Raw genomic sequence first — 26,578 nt, forward strand, 5'->3', positions numbered from 1 at the left:
CCTGTAGTCCCAGCTACTCAGGAGGCTGAGGTAGGAGAATCGCTTGAACCCCAGAGGCAGAGGTTGCAGTGAGCCAAGATCACGCCACTGCACCTGTGAGTAAATCTCAATAAACATTGACAGCAAAAAAATAATAACACATAGGTTAGGAAGAATGTAAATAAAGCTAAGCGTTTTAAGCTCCTTGCTTCACCCAGGAAGGGAGAAAAATTATTCACTAATAATTTCAATAAATCAATGTTATATTTTGTAATTTCTCACAAGAACACTAAAAGAATAAAGAAAAAGCCTAACACTTTCAACTAAAAGAAATAAAATTAATAATTTTAAAAAAAAAATCAATCAGACGTCGACATGGCCAGAAATTGTAACTCCACAGGTCTTGGAGATACTTGCCTACCACAGGAACTCTCTTGGGGATCTGTGGCCAAGGTGGTCTCCAGCTGTCACAGTTGGTACCAAATCAATTTACTGGGAAAAGCAAGCATTCAATGAATCTCTGCTTGTTTCTTTAAAATGCATCAGTGATATGATACTGAGGAGGTCCCAATTATTTATTGATCACTTCAACAAATGTGCTATAATAAGCATATTACACTCAGAATAGTCATTTCTTATATCCTGAAAAAGAATGGAAGATATGAGGTGAGTTCTTAGGAGACTCTGGCAGTATTTCTCCTAATTTTAATATTAGAAAATATAAGCTAGTAACAGCAGAAAGTTGGATTATTCTTGATAAATTGAAGATTTAGTGACAAAGAGTGACACAAGGAGGCAACATAAAGTCTGACGGCAGGATTCTTTACCAAAGTGCCTTTCTACACCCATAGGAAATCAACCGAGTTAAAGATAACCAGTATAAAATCAAGGACATTGGTTATTAAGGTTACAGAAGACTATACACTGCACAAACCACAAACTTTACAGATGTGACTACTTGATACTTTCATTTATGCCTCTATTTCAGCATCTCCCAACAGGTTATGATATGCAAAAGAATGAACTCCAGAATGGTATCTTGAATGCTTTCTATTCGGCTATATTTATTCTAGGGTTTGTTTGGTGTTTTTTCATGATCAAGGATCAAAGATCTCAATTAATCTTTTCCCATCAATTTATGTTGACTACAAAGTTACTAGCTTCTGTCATCAAAATGTCTTTGAAATTTGCCATTTGTTTTTTATGTGTCGATATTCTACAATTTTAGCTCTATTTGCATCTATGTGAAATGGCCTTTAAAACTTTGCTGGCTCTTATTCTGCAAGCAAAGTAGAAGGGACTAAAAGTGACTGAGAACTGATAAAATATTCTTTTCATCTTCCAAATTATTAGCTGAAATTGCATGGAGAAATTATATAGGAAAAGTCTGACAAGAAACAATATAAAAAGATATAATCATTTATTAATATTTATTATGTATTATAATAGACATATTTATTAAGAAATTAGCTATAACTAACTTTTTGAAGAACTATTCCAAAACAACATTTCATTGTGAGGTTTGGTTGTAGTTTTAGCTCATGTTCACCAAATCAAACTCCCTTTTATGAAATACACACGAAATTTAGAAACAATTTTGGGAAAACTCAATGTTTACATTGTCAACTATTAAATCTGAAAAGTTACATGAATGAAACACTAATTCACTAGTTTAAAACTATTCAGATAAAAGCATGTGTCCACTTTTTTTCCTGGCATCTATATATGTTTAGAAAATGTGATACAGATAAAAAGTTTCCTCACTGAGTGACTACAAAATCTCACTTTAAATGAGCAAGGAAAGTGAGTACACTAAGTCTAACAGTTTAAGTTTTTCTTCAGAACAATGGTCTTAACAGCTTATTTGTAAACGTTTAAGCTTGAGTTCTGTTGGGAATTTTCAAGAAAATATTAACTGTCTTTTAACAGTTAATAGTAATCCCCAGGTATAACTATTTACATTTAAATTTTAAAAAAGGTATTAGTATTAGAGACGCTTCTTTAGAAGCTTTGGAATGTAAATTTCTGTAAATTCAAAAAAGAGAACTCTTTGTGATTTTAACATTAAAAGAAGTATCTTTCCCCTGAAGTTGTAAAAAGTCCTTTTAAATGCTGAAATTAAGAAAAATCTGAGTTACATGCAGAAAAAGCATTTGACAAAATTCCACATCTCTTCACAAAAAAACTCTCAACAAATTAGGTGTAGAAGAGATGTATCTCAACATAATAAAGGCCATATATGACAACATTACAGCTAACATCATACTCAACAGTCAAATATTGGAAGCTCTTTCTCTAAGATCAAGAAGTAGACCAGGATGCTCACTCTCACCATTTCTACTCAATATATTACTGGAAGTCCTAGAGAGGGTAATTAGGCAAGAGAAAGAAATATAAGGCATACACATTGAAAAGGAACAAGTTAAATTGAATTTGTTTGCAGATGACATTATCATATATATAGAAAGCCCTAAAGACTCCACCAAAAATAAATAAATAAATGAATTCAGTAAAGTTGCAGAACACAAAGTCAACACACAGAAGTATGTAGCATTTCTATACACTAACCATAAACTATCAGAAAAAGAAAATAATAAAACAATTTATAATAGCATCAAAAAATAAAATACTTAGGAGTAAATTAACCAAGAAAGTGAAAGATCTGTATACTGAAAACTACAAAACATTGATGAAAGAAATTGAAAAATACACAAATAAATGGAAAGATATCCTGTGTTCAAGGATTGAAAGAATAAATAGTGTTAAAATGTCCATACTATATTGCTTAGTTCCTTTTGTGCTGTTGTTGCAGAATACCACAGACTGAGCAATTTATAATGAACAAAAATTTATTTCTGTTCTGGGGTCTGAGAAGGCCAAGATCAAGGTGCTGGCATATGGAACAAGGGCCTTCTTGGTATGTCATAAAATGGCATAAGAGCAAAGAGAGGGAGAGACAGGGAGAGAGAGGGAGAGAGGGAAGAGAGACAGTGAAGGGAGCCAAACTCACCCTTTTATAACAAACCCACTCCCACAAAAAAATAAAAAATAAAAAAAAAACCATCAATCCATTCATGAAGGTGTAGACCTCATGGCCTAATTACCTCTTAAAGGTCCCACTTTAAGGCAAATATTCATAGCATTCCACCCGACTCCCCAAAACTAATGTCCTTCTTACATACAAAAGATATTGATTCTATCTCAATAGCCCTAAAAGTCTTAATGCATTCTAGCACAAACTCAAAAGTCCAAAGTCTCATCTTCAACATCATATGGGTGAGATTCAAGCCACAATTCATCCTAAGGCAACTTGCTCTTCAGCCATGAGCCTACGTAATCAAACAAGTTGTCTACCTCTAAAACACAATGGTCAGATAGACACAAGATAGACATTCTCCTTCCAGAAGGGAGAAAAAGGCAAGAAAAAAAGGGGTAACTGGTCCCAAGTAAGTCCGAAACCCAATAGGGTGAACAACATCAAATCTTAAGGCTCCAGAATAATCTTCCTTGCCTCTATGTCCCACCTGACATGCACACTGGAATGGGAATTGGGTCCCCATGGCCTTGGACAGCCCTGCCCTATGGCTTTGTTGGGCTCAGCCCACACAGTAGCTCCCACAGGTTAGAGTCTCATACCTGCAGCTCTCCCAGGCTGGCACTGCACACTGGCAGTGCTATTGTTCTGGAGTGGGCTGCCCCCACCCCCAGGGCTCCAGTAAGCATAGTTCTAGTGGAGATTCTCTTTGGCAGCTATTTCCCTGTGGCAGGTTTTCATCTGGGTCCAAAGACTGTTCAATACATCCTTTGAAACCTAGGTTGAGACCTCCACGGTCCCACAATTCATGTACTCTGCACCTCCCCGGGGTTAGCACCATGTGAATGCTGCCTACATTCACAGCTGTTCCATCCCCAGTGGTGGTCAGAACAGCACTTGGGCCTTCTTAAGCCATAGCTGGGGCAGTGGAGAAGTGTTGTTCTAGAATGTGAGGAGCAGATACTTGAGGAGGGACAGGGCAGCAAAAGCTGAAGCCCCATGGGTGCCCTGGGCCCCTCCGCAGAAACCTTGCCCTCAAGACCCTGGCTTGGTCCAAAGATTTCTGAAATGCCATTGGAGTCATTCTCCCATTGTCTTAGTGAATAGCGCCTGACATTTTTCTAGCCATATCAATCCCTTCAGCAGTCACTTGGCAACATCGTTAGGATTCTCTCCCAAACATGCTTTTAAAATTTTTTACATTGCCAGGCTGATAATTTTCCACATCTTTTCATTCTGCTTCCATTTTAATTATTAATTCCACCTTTAAATCATTTCTCTTTCCTTGAATTTTACCATATGCAGTTAAGAGTAGCCACATAGATCCTTCAATGCTTTTCTGCGTAGATATTCCTCCAGCCAGATATCCTAGTTCATTGCTTTGCCTGGGCATGGACACAGTGTAGCCAAGTTCTTTGCCACTTTATAACAAAGATGATGACCATCCCTCCACAGTCCGGTACCCCAGTACCTTGATCTTTATTTCTGAGATCTCATCAGAATTACCTTAACTGCCCACATTTCTACCAACATTAGGATGGCAACCACTTAAGTAACCTCTAAGAGGTTTCAGGCTTTCGCTACAGCTCTTCTTGCCTGAGCCCTCACCAGAATTACTCTTAATACCTCATTTACAGCAACCTAGGTTTTTTCCTAACCTGCTCTTCTAAATTTTTTCAGCTTCTACTCCTTACTCAATTTCAAAGCTGCCTCTACATTTTCAGATATTTGTTACAGCAACAGCCCCTCTTCTTGATACCAATTTTATATCTTTGCATTCTGCTACTATAACAGAGTATCACAGACTGCATAATTTATGAGAAACAGAAACTTATTTCTCACAGTTCTGGAGCCTGGGAAGTGTAAGACTACAGTACCGGCATCTAGCAAGGGCTTTCTTGAGGTGTCATAACATAGCATAAGGGCAAAGAGAGGGTGACAGAGAGACAGAAGGAACTGAACTCATCCTTTTATAACAAAACCAATCCCGAAATAACAGCATTTGTTTATTCATGAAGGGAGAGCATTCATGGCCTAATCAATTCTTAAAGATCCCACTTCCTAGTATTATTACAACAGCAATTAAATTTCAATGTGAGTTTTGGAGGGAACAAACATTCAAACTATAGAATTACCAAAAGCCAGGCAGGGGCATTGTGGCTCATGCCTGTAATCCCAGCACTTTGGGAGGCTGAGGCGGGTGGATAACAAGGTCAGGAGTTTGAGACCAGCCTGACCAATATGGTGAAACCCCATCTCTACTAAAAATACAAAAATTAGCTGGGCACAGTGGCAGGCATCTATAATCCCAGCTACTTGGGAGGCTGAGGCAGGAGAATTGCTTGAACCTGGGAGGCAGAGGTTGCAGAGAGCCGAGATCATCCCAGTGCACTCTAGCCTGTGCAACAGAGCAAGACTTGGTTAAAAAAAAAAAAAAAAAAAAAGAACTACCCAAAGCCATGTTACAAATCCAATGCAATCTCCAACAAAATTTCAATGGCATTTTCCACAGAAATCACGGTCCCTGATTTCAAAATATATTACAAAGCTATAGGAATCAAAACAGCATGGTACTGGCATAAAAACAGACACATTGACACCTACAGGAATAGGATAAAGAGCTCCAAAGTAAACCTACATATTTACAGTCAATTGATTTTCAACAAAGGTGCCAAAAATACAAAACAGGGAAACAATTGTCATTTAAATAAATAGTATTGTGAAAACTGGCTAGTCACATAGAGAAGAATAATATTGGGCTCTTCTCTCAAATCATATACAAAAATCAACTCAAAATGTTAGATTAAAGACTTCAGTGTAAGACTTGAAACTGTGAAACTATTAAGAAAAACACATAGGGAAAAAGCTCCATGGTATTGGTTTGGGCAATAATGTTTTGAATATTACCTCAAAAGTATAGGCAACAAAAGTAAAAATAGACAAATGAGGTTATGTCAAACTAAAAAGCTTCTTCTGTCTAAAAATAGACAAATGAGGTTATGTCAAACTAAAAAGTTTCTTTCACAGGAAAAAAACTTAACTGAGTAGAGAGACAATCCACAGATTAAATTATTTGCAAACCATACATCTGTTAAGGGGCTGATATTCTATATATATATATTTAAGGAACTCAACTCAATAACAAGAAAACAAATAAGCCAATTTAAAAATGAACAAAGTATCTTCATTGTCATTTTTGCACAGAATTCATATAAATGGCCAACAGATATATGAAAAGGTGGTAAACATCACTAATCATCAAAGAAATGCAAATTAAAACCACAGTGAGATATCACCTCACACCTGTTAGAATGGCTTTTATCAGAAAGACGAAAAATAGGCCAGATGTGGTGGCTCATGCCTGTAATCCCAGCACTTTGGAAGGCTAAGGAGGGTAGATCAGTTGAGGTCAGGAGTTCGAGGCCAGCCCGGCCAACATGGTGAAACCCTGTCTGTGTTAAAAATACAAAAATTAGGTGGGTGTGGTGGCATGCACCTGTAATCCCAGCTACTTGAAAGGCTGAGGCAGGAGAATTGCTTGAACTAAGGAGGCAGAGGTTGCAGTGAGCTGAGATCATGACATTGCACTCCAGCCTGGGTGACAGAACAAGACACTGTCTCGAAAAAAAAAAAGATGAAAAATAAGTTTTGGCAAGGATGTGGAAAAAGATGAGCTCTGAAAACAAAAAGTTATATTAAAACCAGTGAAAATAGGCATTAAGCAAAAAAACATTACCAGTAATAAAGATGGTCACTTGCATTTCAACAGATTCAATCCACTAAGAAAACAAAGCAATAGTAAATTTAATGTCAACCAATAACAAAACCCGAATAGTTCTAATAGCATAAATTCTAAGTATCAAAAGCAAAACCTTGAAAGATAAGGAGAAATGGACAAATTTACAATAACACTGTGAATCCTAATACACCTTTTCAATAATTCATATCACAAAGGCAAATACCATAAAGGCCCCAAAAGAAGCCTCAACAACTGCAAAAGACTAGGGTGATAGAGTATATTTTCTAATCACCACAACTTACTAGAAAATATGTTTTTAAAACAACAGTAGAGATTTTGCTAGTCAAGATAGAAAAACAGGGACAAGATTTACCTTTTTATCATAGCAACTACAAAATCAGACAAAGTATATGAAACAACAATTTTCAGACATTGGATGAAAAGCAATTCAACAACATAATCCATGAAAAAGGGGAAACAAGCAAAATGAGCCCTACTATTCCACAGGCTTAGGTCCTAAGAGGCAGTTTCAGGCTACAGGGAGGGAAGAAAGGCTGTTGGGGGGAAGGGAAAATTCAAACAGAGTTGGGCATCTTGCTGTGAGGAGACGGAAGCTTGCGAAAACTAAGACAGCTAGAATTACACAAGAAAGAGAACAGGAGAGGAGGGAGCTACAAAAAAAGACAGAGTTCCACGAATCTGCAGAGGCATACTTTTGAGTCTGTGGCTAGGGAAACTACACAGTAAAGAAAAGCCTCTGGAAGAGAGTAATCAAAACAATTTCCTAAGCTCACAGAACTGAGGATAGGTTGTGCGCACACCTGCCAGAGTGAATAGATCTTATAATTGATGACGCATTGAGTAAAATCTTCAGAAGTGTATTGCCTAAGTAGGAGGGCTATATCAAGCCATAGATTAAAGGCCTAACAAAATTAAAAGCAAACCTTTCAAGATTCCAATTGCTACAAAGTTACATTGCAAACCAAAACAAAATCTAACAGTATTAAAAGGAATACAAAATCTAGCACCAGCAAAGTACAATTCACAATGGCTAGCATCCAATCAAAAATTGCCAGGTTGGAAAAAATAGAAAACTATGGCTTACAATAAGGGAAAATATCAGTCAATGGGAACAGTCTCAGAAACAGAGATGATGAAACTAATGAACGAGGATGTTAAAAATGTCTCATATTTCAAGAAGGAAAAGAAAGACATGAGCATGCTAAGAAAAGAAATAGAATATATTTTAAAGGACCCAAATTAAAGTTTTAGACATGAAGAAATATAACATCTAAAATGTAAAATACGCTAAATGGAATTAAAATCATAATAGGTACTATAAAAGGTCAGTGATTTAAAGACATAGCCATAGAAACTGTCCAAAATAAAGAACACAGAAAAAAAGACTAAATAACAAACAAAAGAAATTGAACATCAGTGATCTGTGGAAAATATCAGGTATTCTAACAAATATGTAAGTGGAGTACAAGAAGAAGAGGGTCAATGAACAGAAAAAAATGTTTGAATAAACAATGGCCCTCATATCTTTTAAATTTTATGGAAAAAACATAATCCACAGATCCAAGCTTAATGAATAACATCAAAAGAAACATTAAAAATGCTAAGGAATATAACCAAATTGCTAAACACCATTGATAAAAATCTTAAAAACAGAGAAAAAAGACACATTATATACAGGATAAAGAAATGAACTGGGAAGTGTAGTTTGAAGATATAGAACAAAAAGCTGGCATTATCAGAACATGTAGACAATAGACAAAGTTAAGGGGCACAATATTTAGCATTGTTATCTTTCTAATGTATTGTTGTAATGTACAGAACTTTCTTTGGTGTCACATGGCGCGCGCAAACACACACACACACACACTCTTCTTTTTTTTTTTTTTTTTTACCTTTTTAAGAAAACACACTGGGCCTGAATCGTTTTTTTATGCATTACTTCTTCATCTTTCCTCCTCTACTTAGATTATAAATTACTAGAAGACAGACTTTCTCTTAGACTTGATCATTTCCCTGCAACAATGCTCCACAGACATTCATTTAATATGCGTTGATTTTTTCTTCCCAAAGTATTTGCTGTTATACATAGGCAAAAGATAGCTGAAGGGTCCAGGAAGTATCACAGAAAAAGTAGAACCATGAGGATTTCTTTTCACTATGATTCCAAATTTCCTAGTAAATGTCTCACTAGAATTATTTTAGATAAAGCATTTAAGAGGTAGGGAAAGCTTTTTGAGAAAAGCTATGAGTAATACTCCAGGCCTTGACCTCTCTGGGTGCCCAGTAGAAAGAGTGCTCTACACACATCCCCAGTCCCTACACAGCCTGATTGAAATCGTCCCTTTTTTTTCACATTCTCTGCCAGTACTCCTCCCCGCCAAATATAAATGAGGGGAATAGTGCACCCAAATTTATCAAACAGCCACCCCAGCACACAGCAATCCTCAGCACACATGGTCTAACCCACATATAGTTGGCCAGCAAAACTCTCCAACCAGTGTGTACCCTCACTTTGTCTCATTAGCATGCCAGTAGAACCACAGTGATGATTTATTCAAGCTAAGCCCAAATCTTTCATAAAGAAAAAAAGGCAAGGGTGGCCTGGTTAAAAGGGAAGAAGAAAGGATAGAGTCAGAGTTCCCATAAGAACCTAATTTAAATTCTGACATGGATCTTTACTGATCTCACAAAAGAAACATAAAAAGAACTAGAAAGGGGAGGGGGAAAGGCAGCCTCGGACACAGCATGGCAAATTGGAAAAGAAACCTGCACACTTTCCCTAAAGACAATTAGCTTAATTATTTCTATAGTCATCCACTGCATTCAGTACATATTGATTGACTTCATTGCTAATTAGACTAAATGACCCTGAACATTTCTATACAATCAGTTTCATTCTGTAGAAAACTTATTTTCAGTGGTATTTTGATACATGCTACAAGAGATTCTTTAGATATTTAAAACTAACAAAGGGGAGTACAATATTTAACATCTGTGAAGGAAAAGGTAAAGAAAATACTATGCAAACTATTATATAATTTTCTCAAATTGTGAAATTCCATAATCCTATATTTGACCTCCATATATTTACAGCTATATATGAACTTCAATTTCAGCTTTGATAACTGTGCTTTAAAGAGATCAAAGTTTGTACCATTTCAGAAAAGGTAATTCGAATTGAATAATGATATTATAAGGAAATTAATAATGAACTTATAATTAAATAATTTATTAAATAAAAAATTAAGAAAACCAAATATATGAAGAACGTTTCTAGTAATTAGATCTGGGGTTCTGGGGTCCTGAAATGGACTGGAATGAAATGGGCTACTGAGCAGCTTATTACTGGAAACCCTCAAAGAGATGATAGTTGATTAAAGAAGATGGAAATGGTATTACTGCATTGGAAAGGCGACTGGACTAGATGATACCACAGGTCCCTTCCAAAGATGCCACATGTATTATGCACTTCCGCTTCTAGTTAAGGTAACGTGGAAATCAAGGCTGAGTGTAGTACAAATATTGAGGGAATGTGGCCTTTAGGCAAGGAATAAATCCCTGTCCGATTTCCTTTGTTTTGAGCACTGTGTTGGTAAATCTGCTGTTAGGACTGGATAAATCTATGGAGCCTGAGACACAGGCCCCAGTCTGCTAACTACAAGATGGCTGTTAAATACAAAGACCATCATGCAAAGACCTTCATGCATTCCCCTCTTTCTGCTCAAGAGGTGACCTACAAGCTCCGTGCAGAGAGGACCTACACACATCAGCTTCTCTTCCAAGAGGCATCCATATAGAAACCTGCATGGAACTTATCCCTCCTGCTTGTGGTAACTGCACTAAACTTCAAGTGTCACTGTTCTCTACAATTGACTTTGTGCGGTTAATTTGGAAAGTAGAGATCAATCCAGTATAACTGCAATCTCAATATGGGGTGCCATGAGAAAACAGCCTTGGGATGACACATGCCCAGGGAAGCAGCCAGGGCTCCCATGCAGGGTTATTCATTTACATACTACACAAGGACTCCATATTCAAAGGGCAGCATACACATCACAGACAGATTTACTATTTTGAACTACTGTCAGATTATTATTTTAACATTATTGATTCAGAAAACAGACAACTTTTCTATTTATAGTGAAAAGTTTTTAGCAGACAGCAACACTGTATCTTCCAACAAACATCAGTATATTGAAACTTTTTCCTGACAAAGGACCAACAAGTCTGATAATCAAAGATCTTGTTAGTGAAACATCTAAATAACCTGTGTTTTTACATGGGGAACTGCATTTCTGACTAGTGTACTGATAGATAAACCTCTGAAAATGTGAGCAAAAAGTCTTCTGTTGGTGTCAGTGCAAAGGTTAAATCTGATGCTATATAGTACAGTTCATATCATCTGTTTACTATATTAGAACAGTATTGCTGAATTCTTGATTCAAATCTATGAATACTTTCATGATGATGTAAAGTAATGAATATTCATTTCCCATTAGTAATATACAAGGTAAGTATTACTTAGAGATTACTGTGCAATCATCCACTTAATATGGCAATTGATTGTTTTTGTTATGGAAATTCTGACAGTACAAACATTAACTGCCATTAAAATGTTGCTGTCTCCTACCATATAGATATTATTTATGCTAAATATAAAATGTGCAGGAACCAAAATTCAATCGATAGTGCCTTTAAAAGAATTAAATGAGTAAGAAATTCTTTGACAAAACATGAAGCAATGCTGTTTGATAAAATTATATTATTGATGTTAAACCAATTGTAGTTTCTTGACTCTGAAATCAACTTCTCCAACATTAAATTACCATAAAAAGGGGAAAGAAGATTTAATTTACCTATATATCTCACTAGCAGTCCGGCTATGATCCAAAACAAAATTTCAAAATCAATTTTTTTCTTATCTTGGATGTAACATTCTCCTTAAAAGAAAGGCTTATGATAATGAAAGAATATCATGCCTTTTTCAGTGGATTAGATATTTGCTACTCAAAGTGTAGTCCACGACAGGCAACAAAAGCAAAAATAAAGGAGAACTACATCAAACTAAAGTTTCTTCACCACGGAGAAAATAATCAACAAAACAAGGTTCCCACACCTGCCAAAAAGATGGCAGATTAGAGGCTTTCAGCAGGCTACAGACACTTGGAAATAGAAAAATCGTGTGTAAAGATTAACTCTGAGCTGTAATTCAAGAAGAAAAATAGGAATTCACCAGAATAGCAAAGTACATTTCAGATCCTGGGGAAGAGAATGTGGACAAACAGCCTCCTAGCAAAGCACATTTCAGATCCTGGGGAAGAGAATGTGAACAAACAGCCCCCATGATGACATTTGCCTGATAAATGTGAGTTGAAGCCCCAGTACCTGAGAAGGGCAGAGAGTCTTCCTCTGTAACTCACCTTTCCACTAGGAATCTGTGCCTTCCAGGCTGAGGGAGAACACGTTTTTTCTCCCAAGCCCTGGGACTACCCTGGGGAGATACTGTGAGACAGAGAGAGGGAATGATGCTGGTAAAAGCTGCAAGCATCTTCCCAGACCCAGGACTGAGAGGAGGATGCCATTTTTAATCTGGACTCACACAGTCAGTCATGGTTGGCAACCTGACAGCAGCAGCTGCTGCAGGCATGTTAGCCTCAGGCCAGAGATTGGAGCACTTGCTCTGGAGCAGGCGAAGGGCCCTCATAGCCAGAATTAAGCAGCAAGTGTGGAGTGCATGCCAGCAGCATTAGATGCTGGATCGGGCTCTCTCCCATTGCAGGACTGGAACAGGAGAAAAGTTGCTGAAGCCAAGGTTTCTCCTGCATAGTAAGACTTGCAGCCAGGGACAGCTTTGCAACCTGAAATTGGTCCGCATGTGTTATTGCTGGATGCCCCAGTCTACACCCTTGGTCGTTCAGGGGAGAGTACCCTACCATTTGCAAGGAGTGGGGGAGAGGGAGACCCCAATCATGTTCATCTGAATTGGGAGCGTAAACCAAGCCTTCCTTCTCTTGCAAAGATGTGGGTACAGTGGTGCCCCATCCACGGCACATTCTCAGGCATTTGGAGTACCCATTTGCCTAGATTAGCAGCCTAAACTGCCCCCTCCCTTCCCATGCAGAGAACCTGATGCAGTGGTAGTTTCTTCACTCCATGCACAGGCATATGTCCAGGCATTTGGAGTACCTGCCCACCTGGATTAGCAGTGTAAGCCGCCACTCTCTTCCTGTGCAGAGGTATCGGTGCAGTGGTGCTTCCTCCACTCTACATCCAGGCATATTTCCATGCATTCAGAGCAGCTGCTCACCTGGATTATTAGCTTGGACCATACAGAGATCTTGTTGCAGTGGCACACTCTCTGCTCCACATCCAGACATATCTTCAGGTTTCTGATGCACCTTCCCCCTTGGAATAGGAGCTTGAGCTGCCACTCTCTTCCCACATGAAGAACTTGGTGCAGGAGCACTCCCTCTATGCCACACCCAGATGTAACTGGAGGTATTTGGCACAACCACTTCTACAGATTAGAAGTTTCAGTCGCCCTACCATTCCCATGCAACTACCTTGTTGTGGCAATCGTTTCTCTTCTCCTTCCCCAGGCATATTACCAAATTTGAAGGGCATCTGCTACCCCAAATTAGGAGCTTGAGCTGGCCCTATCCTCCCCTGCAAAGACCTTGTTGCAACAACGATATCTTTGCTCTTTGCCAGGACGTATTTCCAGGCATTTGGCACATTCATTGTTTTGGGTTACAAGACTGAGCTGTCCCTCCCTTCTGGTGCAGAGAACTTGGTGCAGCTGTACTCTTTCCACTTGATGTCCAGATATATCTGCAGGCATTTGGAGCATCCACTCTTATAGGTTAGGAATTTAGGCCATCCTCCCCCATTCTTATGGAGAGAACATAGGACAGCAGAGGCACACCACGTACACTTGGCAGCTGCCCACTGGACCCCCTCAGAGCTGATGCTTGCACCTGCCACTGGGGGACATGCATATGGGCCTGCCTGGTCTGGCACCACCTATCTTGGTTCCCCCATTCTGCGGCTGAGCAGAGAGCTCAGACCACTGAACATTCCACAGATCAGCCCATTGTGTGAAGAAACAGAGCACTTCTCCCAGTACACAAAGATCAAGTGTGTACCCATCTGCATTGCCTGCATCCAGCTTTTACCCATAAGCACCACCTATTGGACTGGAGGTTGAACTGCACAAGACCAAAGAAAATCTGACGTAAGAGCACAGCACTGGGGAATGAGACACACCTCCTGAGACTCTCACTACCCTTGCGCCACAGGAGGCAGTGAGCCTGTTCACAGACCAATTACATCACTACCCAACCGGCATTTGGAAAAGTAACCATGAAAAGGCTACCTATAACAAAGGAACATATACAGACCCTTTGCCACTGAAAGCACCCAGAACCAAAGCCAAAAGACCCTACACAACATACATTATATCATCCAAACCTCTGAGTTTATAGGTATTCGAGAGGGAGAAGAAAAAGTTTGAAGTGTGGAAAACTTATCTGAGGAAGTGATTCAAAAAACTTCCCTGGTTTTGGGCGACATTTAGACATCCATACACAAGAAGCTCAGAAAATTTCTGGAAGGTACATTGCAAGAAGAACCTCACCAAGGCATATAGTCATCATACTATCCAAAGTGAATATGAAGGAAAAATTCCCAAGGGTGGCAAGAAAACTACCTAATCACCTACAAAGAAAATCCCAACAGACTAACAGTGGACTTCTCAGCAGAAATCCCACAAGCCTGAAGAGACTGGGAGCATATTTTTAGTCTCCTTAGAAAAGAAGTGTCAGTCAAGATTTTTTTTCCAATTTTTTTTTCTTTTTTTGTTTGTTTGTTTGTTTGCAGAGACAGGGTCTCACTTTGTTGCCCAGGCTGGTCTTGAACTCCTTGCTTCAAGCGATATTCCTGCCTTGGCCACCAAAAGTGCTGGGATTACAGACATGAGACACCATGCCTAGCTAAGAATTTTATATCCTACCAAATCAAGCTTCATAAGTTAAGGAAAATAAATTCTTTCTCAGACAAACAAATGCTAAGGAAATTCACTGATAGTAGAATGACCCAACAAGAAAAGCCCAAAGGAGTTTTCAACATGGAAACTAAAGGATGATACTTGCCATCATAAAAGGACACATAAATACAAAACTCATAATCCCAGAAAGCATTGAAATTCCAACACAACAGGCTAAAAACTTTATGACAGGTACAAAACCTCACATATCAATATTAACCTTGAATCTAAATAGCCTAAATATTCCACACAAAAGCCACAAAGTGGCAAATTGAATTTAAAGACAGACACAGACTCAAAACAAAGAGGTGTACGATGGTTAACACTGAGTGTCAACTTGATTAGATTGAAGGATGCAAAGTATTGATGCTGGGTGTGTCTGTGAGGGTGTTGCCAAAGGAGATTAACATTTGAGTCAGTCAAGTGGAAAGGGCAGACCCACTCTTAATTTGAGTGGGCACAATCTAATCAGCTGCCAGCATGGCCAAAATAAAAATTGGGCCAAAAAAAAAGAAAAAGAAAAAGGAGCTTGTGCAGGGAATCTCCCATTTTTAGAACCATCAGATCTCGTGAGAGTCATTCACTATTACAAGAACAATGCAGGAAAGACACACCCCCATAATTCAATCACCTCCCCTAACACAAGAGAATCGTGGGAGTTAGAACTCAAGACGAGTTTCGGCTAGGGACAAGCCAAATCATATCAGGGTGGAGAAAGATATATGATGTAAAAGGAAAATGAAGGGAGCAGGAATAACCATTCTTATATCAGATTAAAACACACTTAAAACCAATAATATTAAAAAGAAGGCAAAAAAGGTAGTATATAATAATAAAGTCTTCAATAAAACAAGATTTAACTATCCTTCATATGTATGTACTCAATACTAGAGCACCCAGATTCATAAAACAAATACTACTAGATCTAAGAAAACAGATTGATAGCAATACAATAATAGTGGGGAACTTTGATAACCCACTGATATCACTTGACAGATCACTGAGTCTGAAAATCAACAAAGAAACTGGGGACTTAAGCCAGGCTGTAGACCAAATGGGCCTAGTAGACATTTCTAGAACATTTCATACAAAAGCCACAGAAAATGCAAGCTTCTCACCTACACATGGAACATTCTCCAAAATCAGCCATATGCTTGGCCATAAAGCAAATCTCAATAAGTTCAAAAAAAATCAAAATTATATCAAGTATCATCTCAGACAACAGTGGAATAAAATTAGAAATCAATGCCAAGAGGAACTCTCAAAACTACACAAGTACGTGAAAACTAAACAACTTGCTCCTAAATAACCTTTGAGTAAACAATGAAATTAAGGCAGAAATCAAAAAATTTTCTGAAACAAATCAAAATAGAGACACAACATAAAAAAACCTCTGGGACACAGCAAAAACAATGCTAAAAGTAAAGTTTATAGTATTAAATGCCTACAGCAAAAAGACCAACATATCTCAAGTTAACTACCTAATCTTACTGACATAGTTTGGCCCTGCATCCTCACCCAAATCTCATCTTGCAGCTCTCATAATTCCCATGTGTTGTGGGAGGGATCCAATGGAAGATAACTGAATCATGGGGGTGGGTCTTTCCAGTGTTGTTCTTATGGTAATGGATAAGTCTCACAACATTTGATGGCTTAAAAAAATGGGAATTTGCCTGCACAAGTTCTTTCTCTTTGCCTGCTGCCATCCATGTAACATGTTACTTGCTTCTCCTTGTCTTCCACCATGATTATGAGGCCTCCCCAGCCACATGGAACTGTGAGTTCTCCATTAAAACTCTCTCATTTGTAAATAGGCCAGTTTTGGGTATGTCTTTATAGGCAGCATAAAAATGGACTAATACAGTAAACTGGTATCAGCAGAGTGGGGTGCTGCTGAAAAGATATTAAAAACGTGGAAGCAACTTTGGAGCTGGGTAACAGGCAGTGGTTGAAACAGTTTGGAGGGCTCAGAAGAAGACAGGAAAATATGGGAAAGTTTGGAACTTCCTAGAGACTTGTTGAATGGCTTTGACCTAAATGCTGATAATGATATGGACAATGGAATCCAGGTTGAGGCAGTATCAGATGAAGATGATGAACTTTTTAGGAACTGGAGCAAAGGTAACTCTTGTTACGTTTTAGCAAAGAGACTGGTGGTATTTTGCCCCTGCCCTAGAGTTTTGTGGAACTTTTAACTTGAGAGAGATGATTTAGGGTATCTGGTGGAAGAAATTTCTAAGCAGCGGTCAGGATGTGACTTGGGTGCTGTTAAAGGCATTCAGTTTGATAAGGGAAGCACAACACAAAAGTTCAGAAAATTTGCAGCCTGACAATGTGATAGAAAAGAAAAATGCATTTTCTGAGGAGAAATTCAAGCCAGCTGCAGAAATTTGCACAAGTAATGAGGAGCTGAATGTTAATCCCCAGGACAATGGGGAAAATATCTCCAGAGCATGTCAGAGGTCTTCATGACACCCCTCCCATCACAGGCCCAGAGGCCTAGGAGAAAATGATTTTGTGGGCTGGGCCCAGGGTCCCCATGCTGTGTGCAGCCTGCGGATTTGGGGCCCTGCATCCCAGATGCTCCAGCTGCAGCTGAAAGGGACCAACCTAGAGCTCCAGCCATGACTTCAGAGAATTCAAGCCCCTAGCTTTGGTAGCTTCCATGGGGTGTTGAGCCTGTGAGTGCACAGAATTCAACAATCGGGGCTGGGAAACCTCTACCTAGATTTCAGAAGATGTATGGAAATACCTGAATGCCCAGGCAGAAGTTTTCTGTGGGGTGGGGTTCTCATGGAGAACCTCTGCTAAGGCAGTGAAAAAGGGAAATGTGGGGTTGGAGCCCCCACACAGAGTCCTTACTGGGGCACCACCTAGTGGAGCTGTGAGAAGAAGGCCATAGGCCTCCAGACCCCAGAATGGTAGATCCACTGATAGCTTTCACCTTTTGCCTGGAAAAGCCACAGACATGCAATGCCAGCCCATGAAAGCATCCAGGAGGGAGGCTGTAACTGGCAAAACAATAGGGGAGGAGCTGCCTAAGGCCTTGGCAACCCAGCTTTTGCATCAGCGTGACCTGTATATGAGACATGGAGTCAAAGGAGATCATTTTGGAGCTTTAAGACTTGACTGCCTTGCTGGATTTTTGACTTGCATGAGGCCTGTAGCCTCTTTCTTTTGGCCAATTTCTCCCATTTGGAATGGCTGGATTTACCCAATGCCTGTACCCCCATTGTATCTAGGAACTAACTGACTTGCTTTTGATTTTGCAGGCTCATAGGTGGAAGGGACTTGCCTTATCTCAGATGAGACTTTGGACTGTGGACTTTTGAGTTAATGCTGAAATGAGTTAAGACTTTGGGGGACTGTTGGGAAGACATGATTGGTTGTGAAATGTGAAGACATGAGATTTTGTGGTGGGGGGGCGGAAGGGGAATGATGTGGTTTGGCTCTGTGTCCCCATTCAAATCTCATCTCATTGCTCCCATAATTGCACATGTTGTTGGGGGGACCCAGTAGGAGATAATTGAATCATGGGAGCAGGTATTTCCTTTGCTGTGCTCAGGATAGTGAATAAGTCTCATGATACTTGATGGCTTTAAAACAAATGGAAGTTGGCCTGCACAAGTTCTCTCTCTTTGCCTGCTGCCATCCACATAAGATGTGACTTGTTTATCCTTGCCATTAAACCTCTTTCCTTGGTAAATTGCCCAGTCTTGGGTATGTCTTTATCAGCTGTGTGAAATGGACCAATACACTCAAGGAACTAGAAAAACAAGAACAAACCAAACCCAAAACTGGGAGAAAAAAAGAAATAACAAAGATCAGAGCAGAGCTAAATGAGATTGAGTGCCAAAAAATGACACAAAGAATCAATGAAACAAAAAGATGGTTCTTTGAAAAGGATTAAAAACATGACAGACTGCTAGCTAGATTAACCAATAGTAAAAAGAGAGGAAATTAAATAAGTACAATCAGAAATGATAATAGTAGTGTTCCAACTGACACCAGGGAAATACAAAAGATCATCATAGACCACTACAAACACCTCTATACACACAAACTAGAAAACTTAGAGGAAATGGGAAAATTCCTGGAAACATACAAACTCCCAAGATTGAACCATAAAGAAATAGAATTCCTGAACAGACCAATAATGAGTAATAGAATTGAATCAGTAATAAGAAATTTCCTAACAACAAAAAAATCCCAGGGCCAAATGGATTCACAGCTGAATTTTACTACACATACAAAGAAGAGCTGGTACTAATCTTATTGAAATTATTCCAAAACATTGAAAAGGAGGAATTCCTTGCTGACTCATTCTATAAAGCCAGTATCACACTGACACCAAAGCCAGGCAAGGACACAACAGAAAAAACTCTACAGGCCAAATCCCTGATGAACATAGATACAAAAATCCTCTGAAAAATACTAGCAAACTGAATCTAGCAGCATAACAAAAAGATAATATATTATGATAAAGTGGGTTTTATGCCAGGGATGAAAGGATAGTTCAATATATGCAAATCAACAAATGTGATGTGATTGAATTAAAACCAAAAACCATACAATCACCTCAATAGATGGCAGAAAATCCACCTGATAAAATTCAACATCACTTCATGATAAAAAAAAAAAATCTCCTTGTGAAACCAGGCATCAAAGGAATACAGCTCAAAATAACAACCACATATGACAAATCCACACTGAACATCACACTAAATAAGGGAATGTTGAAAATATTTGTCCGAAGAACTGGAAGAAGACAAGGATGTCCATTCTCGTCACTTTTATTCAACATAGTAATGGAAGTCCTAGTCAGAGCAATTAGGCAAGGGAAAGAAACAAAAGGCATCCAACTTGGAACTGAGGAAGTCAAATTATCTGTTTACTGGTGATATGATTATATACCAAGAAAACCCTAAAGACTCCTTTAAAATATTCCTAGATTTGATAAATGACTTCAGTAGTTTCAGGATACAAAATCAATATACAAGAATCAGTAGCATTACTATACACTACCAATGTTCAAGCTGAAAACCAAATCAAGAACTCAATCTCGTTTACAGTAGCCACAAAAACACAAAATACCTAGGAACAAATTTATCCAAGGAGGTGAAAGATCTCTACAAGGAAAACCACAAACATTGTGAAAGAAATTGTAGATGACATAAATGGGAAAACATGCCATGCTGATAGATAAGATGAATTAATATTGCTAAAACGTTCATACTATCCAAAGCAATCTACAGATTCAATGAAATCCTTATCAAATTACCAACGTCATTTTTCAAAGAATTAGAAAAAACTATTCTAAAATTTATGTGGAACCAAAAAAGAGCCCAATTAATCAATGCAATCCCAAGAAAACACATTGCATTTTTTCAAATTATACTACAAGTCTATAGTAACCAAATCAGCATAATACTAGTACAAAAATAGGCATGTAGATCAATGAAATATAATAGAGAACCCAGAAATAAAGTCACATACCTACAACCAGCTGATCTTTGACAAAGTCAACAAAAATAAACAACAGGGAAAGTATACCCTATTAAATAAACAGTACTGAAAAAATTAGCTAGCCATACACAGAAAATTGAAACTGGACCATCTCAAGATGAATTAATCCATCTTGAGATGGATTAAAGACTTAAATATAAGACCTCAAACTATAAAAATACTAGAAAAAAATGAAAAAAATTTTCTGGACACTGGCCTAGGCAAATAATTTGTAATGAATTTATTATGAAGACCCTTCAAATTATATACAAAGTTATATTAACCAAAATAGCATGGTATTGGCATAAAAACACATAGACCAACGGAACAGAATAGACGGAGAGGCCAGAAATAAATTTACACACCTACCGCTAGTTGATTTTTCACAAAGGTGCCAAGAACATGCGCTGGAGAAAAGACAGTCTCTTCAACAAATGGTGCTGGGAGAACTGGGTATCCACATGCACAAGGAGACTAAACTCCTACCTCTCACCATATAAAAAATTTAATTCAAAATGCATTAAAGACTTAAATGTAGGTCTTTTATAAAACTACTAGAAGAAAACATGGGGAAAATGCTTTATAACATTGAACTGGGAAAGGATTTTTTAAATAAGACTTCAAAAGCACAGGCAACAAAAGCAAAAATAGACAAATAGGATTACAGCAAAATGAAAAAGCTTTTGCACAGTGAAGGAAACAACAGAGTAAAGAGACAATCTATAGAATTAGATAAAATACTTGCAAACAATATATCTCACAAGGGGTTAATATCCTAAATATAAAAATAACTAAATGGCAAAAAAAGATTAAAAATTGGTAAAACACCTTAACAGTTTTTCAAAAGAAGACCTACAAATGGCCAACAGGTATATAGAAAATGCTCCACTCACTAATCATCAGGGAATGCAAATCAAAACCATAATATTACCCTACTTCAGTCGGAATGGCTACTATCAAAAAGACAAAAGAAAATAAGTGTTGGAGAGGATGTGGAGAAAAAAGAACACTCACACACCACTGGCACAAATGTACATTAGTACAGCCATTATAAAAAACAGCATGGAAGATTCTCAAAAAATTAAAAATGGAACTACCATGTGATTCAGCAATCCCGCTCCTGGGTAAAAATCCAAAGGAAATAAAATCAGTATGTTAAAGAGTTATTGAAAGACGAAATTATACCTTATAAACATGCACAACTACAATGTGTTAATTTTAATTTTTTAATTTAAAAAAGAATACAATATATTTTGGCCTTAATTTACCACATGTATTTCTAAATACTTTTATAGCTCTAAGGATGTATTTAACTTTGCCAATATTGATCATCAGTGGAGAAAGTATCTTCTTAAAATAACCATTTATTAATTGATTATGGCCTACAATTTCACAAAAAAGACTGTTAAATCTAGAAACCATTTCTACAGGAAAGGACATAAAGTAAGCACTCAGTCTGTCATAAATTAATTTTCATAGAAACAAGATGTGTGTTTTGTAACAAATTATATTATCTCAGTGGCTAGCTTTCCAAAGTTTGATTTAAAATTCTAAATCTATTAACATTATGTGGCAACTTGATTGAGCCACAATGTGCCCAGATATTTCGTAAAACATTAGTCTGAGTGTTCTTGTGAGGGTCTTTTTGGTTGAGGTTAACATTCAAGGAAAAGAGCAAGTTGACTGACTAATGCAGCCAGGTGAAACAGCTGCCACCACGGGACCAAGACAACTAGCACACTTCAAACAGACCTTCAGAGAAAAGGCCCAACCTGCTCCTACTGCAGCAAGAGTGCAGTCTTCCACCCTTCTCCCCGCCAACTGCCATTGCAGATGGAGAATTGCAGGCACAGAGCCAGCCAGCCCAATCCCTGCTAGTGCCACACCCTTGCACCAGCACTGCCATGGGAGTGAAACTAGGAACAGAGAACAGCAGGTCCTCCCCTTCCCTGGGCAATCACGCCTGTTTGCAGTGCACAGAGAAATATTTCAGACCTGCATCTGCCGGCTCCTCACCACTGAGCCAACACCACCACAAGAGTGACCATGCACAAAGTTGACAACATGGGCATCCCACCCCCCTCCAAGCTGCATTGCCTCTGCCACTGTGATGAACACCCACAGGGAGGCAGGCATCTTGACACCCACTAGCACCCTGCCACATCCAACAAGTGTGTACCCCACCATGCTGCCACTAACACTGCTACTGGCATGTGCAAATGAGGATAGATCCCGCTGTCACTGCAGTATGAAATGCTTTGGCTGACATCACCCATTGGAGTGTAGTGACCACCGGTCCAGGAGCACCTCAGTCCAACCAACTACAGTGAAATACTAAACCTAAGAGACAGAAACCAAAGTTCGGGCCCAATGCAGTCCAGGAGTTGGGAGCTGAGCATTGGCCTCACAAAATCTTCCAGAAATGAAGCCAGTCAACTGAATCCACCTTGTACCACAATCAACCCCTCAAGGTGATCAAGTATGATAAAAGAATAAAAAAAAAGAAAACTAAGTCAGTGTATTAGTCCGTTCTCGCACCATTAATAAAGACATACCCAAGACTAGGTAATTTATAAAGAAAAAAAGGTTTAATTGGCTCACAGTTCTGCAAGGCTGGAGAGGCCTCAGGAAACTTACAAACATGGTGGAAGGGGAAGCAAATATGTCCTTCTTCAAATGGCAGCAGCAAGGAGAAGTGCTGAGCAAAAAGGGGAAAGCTCCTTATAAAACCATCAGCTCTCATGAGAACTTACTATTAAGAGAACAGCATGAGGGTAACCACCCCCATGATTAAATTACCTCCCACTGGGTCCCTCCCATGACACATGGGGATTATGGGAACTATAATTCAAGGTGATATTTTGGTGGGGACACATCCATACCATATTATTCTACTCCCAGCCCCTCCCAAATCTCACGTCCTCACATTTCAAAACACAACCATGCCTTTCCAACAGTCCCCCAAAGTCTTGGCTCATTCCAGCATTAACCCAAAAGTCCAAGTTCAAAGTCTCATCTGAGACAAGGCAAGCCCCTTCCACCTATGAGCCTGTAAAATCGAAAGCAAGTTAGTTACTTCCTAGATTCAGGGGGCATACAGGCACTGGATAAACACACCCTTTCCAAATGAAATAAATTGGCCAAAACAAAGGGGCTACAGGTCCCATGCAAGTCTGAAATCCCACAGGGCAGTCACTAAACCTTAAAGTTTCAAAATGACCTTCTATGACTCCATGTTTCATAACGAGGTGACACTGATGCAAGATTGGGCCTTGGGCAGCTCTGCCTCTGTGGCTTTGCATGGTACAGCCCCCTCCTGGCTGCTTTCACACCTGGCATTGAGTGTCTGTGCCTTTTCCAGGCCCACAGTCACAAGATGTAGGTGGATCTACTATTCTGGAGTCTGGAAGACAGTGACCGTCTCTTGCCTTCACTCCACTAGCCAGTGCCCCAGTGGGGACTTTGTGTGAAGGCTCCAACTTGACATTTCTCTTCTGCACTGCCCTAGCAGACATTCTCCATGAGGGCTTCACTCCTGCAGCAGACTTCTGCATGGACATCCAGGCATTTCTATACATCCTCTGAAATTTAGGGGAGGGGCCCAAGCTCAGTTCTTGTCTTCTGCACACCCACAGGCCCAATACCATGTGGAAATTGCCAAGGCTTAGGGTTTGCACCCTCTGAAACGACAGCCTGAGCTGTACCTTGGCCCCTTTTAGTCACAGCTGGAGCTGCTGGAACACAGGGCACCAAGTCCTGAGGCTGCACACAGCAGGGGGGCCCTGGACCCTGCCCAGGAAACCATCTTTCTCTCCTAGGCCTCCAGGCCAGTGATGGGAGGGGCTGCCATGAAGGTCTCTGACATGTCCTGGAGACATTTTCCCTATTGTCTTGGTGATTAGTATTTAGCTCCTCTTTACTTATGCAAACTTCTGCAGCCAGCTTGAGACTTGAATTTCTCCCTCAAAAATTAGTTTTTCTTTTTTGCTGCATCATCAGGCTGCAAATCTTCCAAACTTTTATGCTCTGTTGCCTCCTGAATGCTTTGCTGCTTAGAAAACTTATTCCACTAAATACCCTAAATTATCTCTCCCAAGTTCAAAGTTCCACAGATCTCTAGGACAGGGGCAAAATGCCACCAGTCTCTTTGCTAAAGCATAAGATTTTAAAGAGTCACCTCTGTCCCAGTTCCCAAGAAGTTCCTATTCTCCATCTGAAACCACCTCAGCCTGGACTTTGTTGTCCATATCACTAACAGCATTTTGGTCAAAACGATTCAACAAGTCTGTAGGAAGTTTCAAAGATTCCCACATCTTTCTGTCTTCTGAGCCCTCCAAGTCTATAGGAAGCTCCAAACTTTCCCACATTTTCTTGTCTTCTTCTAAGCCCTTCAAACTGTTCCAACCTCTGCCTGTTACCCAGTTCCAAAGTTGCTTATCCATTTTTGGATATCTTTACAGCAGCACCCCACTCTCTGCAGTACCAATTTAATCTATTAGTTTGTTTCATGCTGCTAATAAAGACATACCGAAGACTGAGTAATTTATAAAAGAAAGAGGTTTAACTGACTCACAGTTCAGCATGGCTGAGGAGGCCTCAGGAAACTTAGAATCATAGCAAAAGATGAAGCAAACATGTCCTTCTTTACATGGCAGCAACAAAGAGAAGTGCCGAATAAAAGGAGGAAAAGCTCCTGATAAAACCATCAGATTTTGTGAGAACTCACTACTATGAGAACAGCATGACGGTAACCACCCTCATGATTAAATTACCTCTCAGCAGGTCCTTCCCACAACACATGGGAATTATGGGAACTATAATTCCAGATGAGATTTGGGTGAAGACATAGCCAAACCATATCAATCAGCAACCTCAAAGATTGAAGGAACATAAGTCCACGAAGATGAGAAACAACCGCACAAGAACCCTGACCACTAAACAGCCAGAGTGCCTTCTTTCCTCCAAACAACTACATTACCATTCCAGCAAGGGTTCAGAACCAGGCTGAGATGGCTGAAATGAGAGAAATGTAATTCAGAACATAAACAGAAATGAAGATCATTGAGCTATGTAAGTACATTGAAACCCAACCCAAGAAAGCAAAGAATCACAACAGAACAATGCAGAAGCTGATAGACAAAATAGTATAAAAAATAATGTAACCAACCTGATAGAGCTGAATAACACACTACAAGAATTTTCATAACACAATCACAAGTATTAATAGAAGAATAGACCAAGCACAGGAAAGAATCTCAGAGATTGAAGACTGGCTTTCTGAAATAAGACAGACAATAGTAGAGAAAAAAGAATGAAAAAGAATAAACAAAACCTCTGAGAAATATGTGATTATGTACAGAAAGCAAATCTACAACTCATAGGTGTCTCCGAAAGAGATGGGGAGAATTAAATCAAGTTGGAAAACGTGTTTCAGGATATCATCCATGAGAACTTCCCCAAACTAGCTAGAGAGGACAATATTCAAATTCAAGAAATGCAGAGAAGCCCAGTAAAGTACCTCAGAAGAAGATCACCACCATAATACATTAATTATCAGATTCTCCAAGGACAAAATGCAAGAAAAAATGTTAAAGGCAACTTCACAGAAAGGCCAGGTCACTTACAAAGAGAAGTCCATCAGACTAACAGTGGACCCCTCGGCTAAAACCCTAAAAAGACAGAAGAGACTGGGGGCCAATATTCAACATTCTTAAATAAAGGAAATTCTAACCAATAATTTCATGTCTGGTCAAAGTATGAATCATAAGTAAAAAAGAAATAACATCCTTTTCAGACAAGCAAAAGCAGAGGGGATTTCCTACCACCAGAACTGACTTATAAGAGTTCCTGAAGGAAGCGTGAAATATGGAAAGACCATTACCAGCTGCTACAAAAACACACTGAAGTACACAGACCAGTGACATTACAAAGCAACCACATAAATATGTTGCAAAATAACCAGCTAGTGTCATGATGACAAAATTAAATCCACACATATCAACACTGACCTTGAATGTAAATGGGATAAATGTCTCAATAATAAGACACAGAGTGGCAAGCCAAATAAAAAACCAAGATCCATTGGTATGCAGTCTTCAAGAGACCCATCTCACATGCAATGACACACAGAGGGTCAAAATAAAAGGATGGAAAAAAATCTACCAAGCAAACGGAAAACAGAAAAAAGCAAGGGTTACAATCCTAGTTCCAGATAAAACAGTCTTTAAACCAACAAAGATTTAAAAAGGTAAACAGC

General features: G+C 39.0%; 1 pseudogene; it reads left to right on the forward strand.

Moving 5' to 3' along the window:
- The first annotated feature begins 354 nt into the window (after positions 1–354).
- The window catches only part of LOC100580041, a 115,948-nt pseudogene continuing 89,724 nt past the window's right edge, over positions 355–26,578 (forward strand).

Source organism: Nomascus leucogenys, chromosome 1a (genome assembly GCF_006542625.1).
Source record: "Nomascus leucogenys isolate Asia chromosome 1a, Asia_NLE_v1, whole genome shotgun sequence".
NCBI lineage: Eukaryota > Metazoa > Chordata > Mammalia > Primates > Hylobatidae > Nomascus > Nomascus leucogenys.